This window comes from Cottoperca gobio, chromosome 23, assembly GCF_900634415.1.
Source record: "Cottoperca gobio chromosome 23, fCotGob3.1, whole genome shotgun sequence".
Classification (NCBI taxonomy): domain Eukaryota; kingdom Metazoa; phylum Chordata; class Actinopteri; order Perciformes; family Bovichtidae; genus Cottoperca; species Cottoperca gobio.
In genome coordinates, this window is record NC_041377.1 from 9,469,253 (window position 1) to 9,476,593 (window position 7,341).

A 7,341-nucleotide genomic window follows, 5' to 3' on the forward strand; every position below is an offset into this window, starting at 1 on the left:
TCATAACTGGCCCGCCGGTTTTGGTAATTAAATCAATGCATGGCACAACCACGGGAAAAGACATTTGAGGAAGTATTTAAATGTGTGAATGAAATAAAAGTTTTTGGAAAGCAAAGGGAAACACACCACAGATCTCTGGGACGATGTGAGCTGGACTGTTTGTGCGACATAACGAAGCATCTCACTGTTAAACCTGCAGCTTCAGGGCCGTGTGATCACGGACATGTGTGATGCCAAGCATACAGAAGGAAACTTTGGTCACTAAGTGTTTCCAAACACTGACAAACCATCTCCACCTCTGTGTTCCCGACAGCATTCTGCTGATCAACTGAGCGCATTTGGCGACTTTGCAGCTCAGATATTTACATTTAACTGCTCAGCAACCCGTCTGCAGTTGACTTAAATATGTTCCATATATTTTTGCACTTTATCCAATATGTGTATCCTGTTCAATAAATGTGGACCGTGTTCGGCCCTCGACGTAGTCCCAGTTTTTAATGTTGGCCATCTCTGTGAATGAGTTTGACCCCCCCGGTCTACGGCTTGCTTTGTGCAGTTTCTCCTCTGCTGTTTCGCTAAGGGCGGGGCTCCGTCCCCGACACACACATGTGGAGGTGCATCTGGATTCCCCGTTACCTTCTCTGGAGGGAAATACAGTGGTGAGACTCACATCTGTGGCTGGGAATCTCAACGCATTATAGTTCCGTTTGAATCTTTTAGATACACCATGATTTCACCCCAAAAGAGATATTTTACTTTCCCCTGAAATAGAAAGGGATCCTCTGCTGAAGGAGATAACAAAGGAAGCATTGAAGCTAATTTCCTTATCATTTAGATAAGGAAATGACGTTAGGAAGGTTCCTAACTGAGTAAACACACATGTGCGAACACACTTTAACCTACAGCCAGAGACAGAGCGGAGGAAAGAGAGGGGAGAACTAAAAACAAATCCGCTGCTAAATGTTTTACTTTAAAATGACACAGTACAATTATTTATTACTTGTTAATCATGTTAAAAAATGTCACCTCAAAATTGTCTGCGAGCCATATTGCGTTATCGAAAGAGCCATTTATGGCTCGCGAGCCATAGGTTCCTGACCCCTGCTATAGAGCAATCTGTCAAACTGTAACAGGAAACGAGTCAATAGGAACAGGGTGTGCTGTTTTTGAGAAGTGGTAAGAACATGCAGTGTGACCCAAGGTTAACGGCTCACGGCTGTGTGTCTTCAGAATCATTCTGGAAAGATGCTTCATAAGCTCTCAGCTGTAAATCCTGGAACACAAGCTGTAGTCACGTTTCAGTAAGATGTGGACACAAGATATTTTAGTGGTTGATGAAATTAGATTTTCTGACTGAGTAAATGTTTTTTACTCATATTGGTCTGGTTTTGGTCAGACTTGGGCATTGTACGGCCCGCGTGAGGACAATCGTAAATTATAACATATGAAAAAGTATATATATATTTTTTAACAGCACCCTTTTCAAAATAAAAGCAACACCATTGTATTGCGTGCATGGTGTAACCAACTTTCTAACTGTGTTGCTATTATTTTGGAAAGGGTGCTGTTTTTCTTTTTTTTTTTTCTTTACAGCTACAAGTGATGCTGGCCGGCTAGCCCTCAAAATGTCCGCTCACGCCAAAATAAGAAAGATTGATACATAATGCCGTGTTTTCAAGAAGACATGGACTGCTAAGTATTTCTTTACAGAAGTCAAAGGTAAAGCCGTGTGGTTAGTTTGTGGTGAACAGGTCGCTGTGTTCAAGGATTACAATAGACGGAATTGGAGTTTCAGGCTTCCGGTGGAATAGCAATGCATGCTGTGTCACGGTCACGCCTCCTGTCATTCCTTGTGTTTTCCCTGGGTCACCTGCTTGTTTCTCTCTCTGTGTATGTGTCTGTGTTGTGTGTGTGTGTGTATGTGTCTGTGTTGTGTGTGTGCCCCTCACTCTCCCTTGATTGCAGTTCAGTCAACTCACCTGCTCCAAGCCTCACTCCTGCCATCCATTAACTCATCAACCCAGCAGTATATCAACCCCAGTCTTCAGCCACTCGTCGCTAGATCGTCTACTCAGCTACAGTGGTAGTTTGCGGCGCTGGCTGCTTGAATTGTGGATTCAAGTACATTTGCGTGTGTTTTTTGTATTAACTCCTACTGGTTTTTGTGCTACAGGATCCCTGGCTTCCTGTCCACCTGCCTGCCTGCTACCTGCAACTCACTTCATCCTCTGCCTCCACGAGCCGGATGTTCTCCGTCCCCTTTCCCTGGAAACCCCTTCAATAAACCTCCCACCTATTGCTCCAAGTTTGTGTCCTGCATTTGGGTCCTTCCCTTGTTGCACACGTGACATGCTGGTGTGGCAAGCCTAGAAAAGTGAGCACCAACTCTACAATTGGATTTCTCCTCTACGTGTTTACATTGTATTTAGCTTATTCTTCAAGCGTGTTGTAAACAAACCTACTACTCTACAATGAGTTCTGAACTCCTTTCTTATGATGAGGTTCAGATGTGGGAAGTCGAAGCTTTGAAAGTATTTTGTCGCAAGCGGAATTAAAGCTTTCAGGAACAAAACTGGAGCTTATTGCCAGGGTGTTTGCTGCATCAGAGACGGGCATTGAGGAGCAACCAACAGCTAACGAAAGACTTTCAATCACAGAAAAAGAAAAGACTAAGCTTTTGGTTATGCCGAGTGGCGTTTCAGTGCCTGATCCCTTGACATTGCAGGATGGCTGGGTCAATGAAAACAGCATGACTTCTTGGCCGCCGATATACCTCAGCGATATAACATTATTTTTAATGTCTGACCACCCAGGGAACGATGTCGAGTTTCATGAACGAATACAAAGAAGGCAAAGCATTTACACTGTTTGACTCTGGCTGGTTGAAACAAATATCTTTCAATCCTCTCGCAGATTCTGAGTATTGCTTTTTGAAAGCAAAATGTACTCATTCAATGAAAGTTTCCCATACGCCACATTCGGTATGGATCTGCGCAGTCAAGAAAACTGACTATCATACGTGCTTATTGCAGTTGTGTTGCAGGGTAAGCTATTATAAATATATACCTAACTTTTGTGTTTGTTAATTATTATAAAGCTCAGCTCAGCCTGGACAAAGAGTGTGGGACCTGAGAGAAGAGATTCAAGACTTCTATGTGAAGAAAGGAAAAGACGTCCCACAGCTTTCAGATGCAGACTGGATGGCAGACCTTGGTTTTGCTGTAGATGTGACCGCACTAATGAATGAACTAAATGTCAAACTGCAATGTAAGGGCCTTTTTGTGCATGGAATGTACAGCGCAGTGAAGGCTTTCATGAGAAAGTTGCAGCTTCTCAAGCCAAATGGAGGACAACATTCTCACCCACTTGCCAACACTGAAGGAAGCCACACCATCAGCTGATGTTGTGGAATTGTTCCTGCTTTACTCTGGAGAGATGTATATAAAGTCAAATAAATGTGTGTGTATATAAAGTAAAATAAATGGTGATGGAGACAGACTTGTCTTTGTGCATTTATTTGAGATCTCAAATGGCAGCAGTTCTACAGAATACAACATAGTCTGTAGGAGGGCACAGTTTGAATGAAGATACATAGACAATTTATACACACACTTGTTCCTTGACTTTTTAGTGACTGAGTCATAAACACTGCAGGGGACAAGGCAATAAACCAAAGATTATCTCTGTTAGATTAGTTCCTTTTGATGTTTGTAAGGTCATTTCCTCCAATCTGGGGAACTCAAACCTTTTATCTTTGGGTATACATAGACCTTTGTTTCTTGGAGCAACATAGTATCCTGACCGTCTCCTTGATAACAGTTATGTAAACGCTAAAACAAATGGCACACCCAAGATTCTTTCTCAGAGAGTTAATCAGTATGTAAATCTAAAGAGGATCATCTGTGTCCTGTTTTACAATTCCTCCCCCATTAAGACAAGAAAAGGCAGTTGACCCTGGCTTGCTAAGGGAACTTGTAAAGTTGTGCAAATGCATAGAAAGAGAAATAGGCAGATCATCACTTGTAACATTATTAGAACATTATTTAAACGGTAGACATTTAAATTGCTATTACACTGATCACCTCCACAGGAACTCATCCATGTTAGAAGCTGCATGGTGACTTTTGGAGGCGATTTCAAGACTTTAAAACAGTTGAGAATGAAATGCACATGGTTTTTCCCCATTTACATGCAATGTGGATGATGCACCCAGTGATGTTCAGCTTGAACTCATTGACCTGCAGTCTGACACACTTCTGTCAGAGCACTTTAGGTCAGTCTCACTGCCTGAGTTTTACTCTTCCCTGAAAGAGGAGAACTTTCCACACACGAGGAGACATGCTCCGAAGATTCTGGTCCTCTTTGGATCTACCTACATATGTGAACAGACATTCTCAGTGATGAAGTTCAACAAATCCAGATACAGATCCTCTATCACTGATGATCACCTGTCAGCTGTCCTGCACATATCCACCTCCGACATTCAACCAGATTTCAGTGCACTTGTTCAAGCCCAAGACAGACTGGATGTTTCTCACTGAACAAGTAAAGTGAACTTATTGCTTTTTGTATAAAGTTGATTAATTGCTTATCTTTACTTACTGTAAAACACCTTCAGTTTTGGTTTGTGAAGATTAACATGTTAAAAATAAAATACTGATGCAATGATTGTTTTTACTGTTTATTCTCTGAGTATTATTTGACCCACTCCACAATTTCATATATTTATTGGAAGAGAATATCCTTATTTTTTTGATTACCAGTCGCAGCTAATCAAAATATAAGATGTGGACACAAGATATTTTAGTGGTTGATGAAATTAGATTTTCTGACTGAGTAAATGTTTTTTACTCATATTGGTCTGGTTTTGGTCAGACTTGGGCATTGTACGGCCCGCGTGAGGACAATCGTAAATTATAACATATGAAAAAGTATATATATATTTTTTAACAGCACCCTTTTCAAAATAAAAGCAACACCATTGTATTGCGTGCATGGTGTAACCAACTTTCTAACTGTGTTGCTATTATTTTGGAAAGGGTGCTGTTTTTCTTTTTTTTTTTTCTTTACAGCTACAAGTGATGCTGGCCGGCTAGCCCTCAAAATGTCCGCTCACGCCAAAATAAGAAAGATTGATACATAATGCCGTGTTTTCAAGAAGACATGGACTGCTAAGTATTTCTTTACAGAAGTCAAAGGTAAAGCCGTGTGGTTAGTTTGTGGTGAACAGGTCGCTGTGTTCAAGGATTACAATAGACGGAATTGGAGTTTCAGGCTTCCGGTGGAATAGCAATGCATGCTGTGTCACGGTCACGCCTCCTGTCATTCCTTGTGTTTTCCCTGGGTCACCTGCTTGTTTCTCTCTCTGTGTATGTGTCTGTGTTGTGTGTGTGTGTGTATGTGTCTGTGTTGTGTGTGTGCCCCTCACTCTCCCTTGATTGCAGTTCAGTCAACTCACCTGCTCCAAGCCTCACTCCTGCCATCCATTAACTCATCAACCCAGCAGTATATCAACCCCAGTCTTCAGCCACTCGTCGCTAGATCGTCTACTCAGCTACAGTGGTAGTTTGCGGCGCTGGCTGCTTGAATTGTGGATTCAAGTACATTTGCGTGTGTTTTTTGTATTAACTCCTACTGGTTTTTGTGCTACAGGATCCCTGGCTTCCTGTCCACCTGCCTGCCTGCTACCTGCAACTCACTTCATCCTCTGCCTCCACGAGCCGGATGTTCTCCGTCCCCTTTCCCTGGAAACCCCTTCAATAAACCTCCCACCTATTGCTCCAAGTTTGTGTCCTGCATTTGGGTCCTTCCCTTGTTGCACACGTGACATGCTGGTGTGGCAAGCCTAGAAAAGTGAGCACCAACTCTACAATTGGATTTCTCCTCTACGTGTTTACATTGTATTTAGCTTATTCTTCAAGCGTGTTGTAAACAAACCTACTACTCTACAATGAGTTCTGAACTCCTTTCTTATGATGAGGTTCAGATGTGGGAAGTCGAAGCTTTGAAAGTATTTTGTCGCAAGCGGAATTAAAGCTTTCAGGAACAAAACTGGAGCTTATTGCCAGGGTGTTTGCTGCATCAGAGACGGGCATTGAGGAGCAACCAACAGCTAACGAAAGACTTTCAATCACAGAAAAAGAAAAGACTAAGCTTTTGGTTATGCCGAGTGGCGTTTCAGTGCCTGATCCCTTGACATTGCAGGATGGCTGGGTCAATGAAAACAGCATGACTTCTTGGCCGCCGATATACCTCAGCGATATAACATTATTTTTAATGTCTGACCACCCAGGGAACGATGTCGAGTTTCATGAACGAATACAAAGAAGGCAAAGCATTTACACTGTTTGACTCTGGCTGGTTGAAACAAATATCTTTCAATCCTCTCGCAGATTCTGAGTATTGCTTTTTGAAAGCAAAATGTACTCATTCAATGAAAGTTTCCCATACGCCACATTCGGTATGGATCTGCGCAGTCAAGAAAACTGACTATCATACGTGCTTATTGCAGTTGTGTTGCAGGGTAAGCTATTATAAATATATACCTAACTTTTGTGTTTGTTAATTATTATAAAGCTCAGCTCAGCCTGGACAAAGAGTGTGGGACCTGAGAGAAGAGATTCAAGACTTCTATGTGAAGAAAGGAAAAGACGTCCCACAGCTTTCAGATGCAGACTGGATGGCAGACCTTGGTTTTGCTGTAGATGTGACCGCACTAATGAATGAACTAAATGTCAAACTGCAATGTAAGGGCCTTTTTGTGCATGGAATGTACAGCGCAGTGAAGGCTTTCATGAGAAAGTTGCAGCTTCTCAAGCCAAATGGAGGACAACATTCTCACCCACTTGCCAACACTGAAGGAAGCCACACCATCAGCTGATGTTGTGGAATTGTTCCTGCTTTACTCTGGAGAGATGTATATAAAGTCAAATAAATGTGTGTGTATATAAAGTAAAATAAATGGTGATGGAGACAGACTTGTCTTTGTGCATTTATTTGAGATCTCAAATGGCAGCAGTTCTACAGAATACAACATAGTCTGTAGGAGGGCACAGTTTGAATGAAGATACATAGACAATTTATACACACACTTGTTCCTTGACTTTTTAGTGACTGAGTCATAAACACTGCAGGGGACAAGGCAATAAACCAAAGATTATCTCTGTTAGATTAGTTCCTTTTGATGTTTGTAAGGTCATTTCCTCCAATCTGGGGAACTCAAACCTTTTATCTTTGGGTATACATAGACCTTTGTTTCTTGGAGCAACATAGTATCCTGACCGTCTCCTTGATAACAGTTATGTAAACGCTAAAACAAATGGCACACCCAAGATTCTTTCT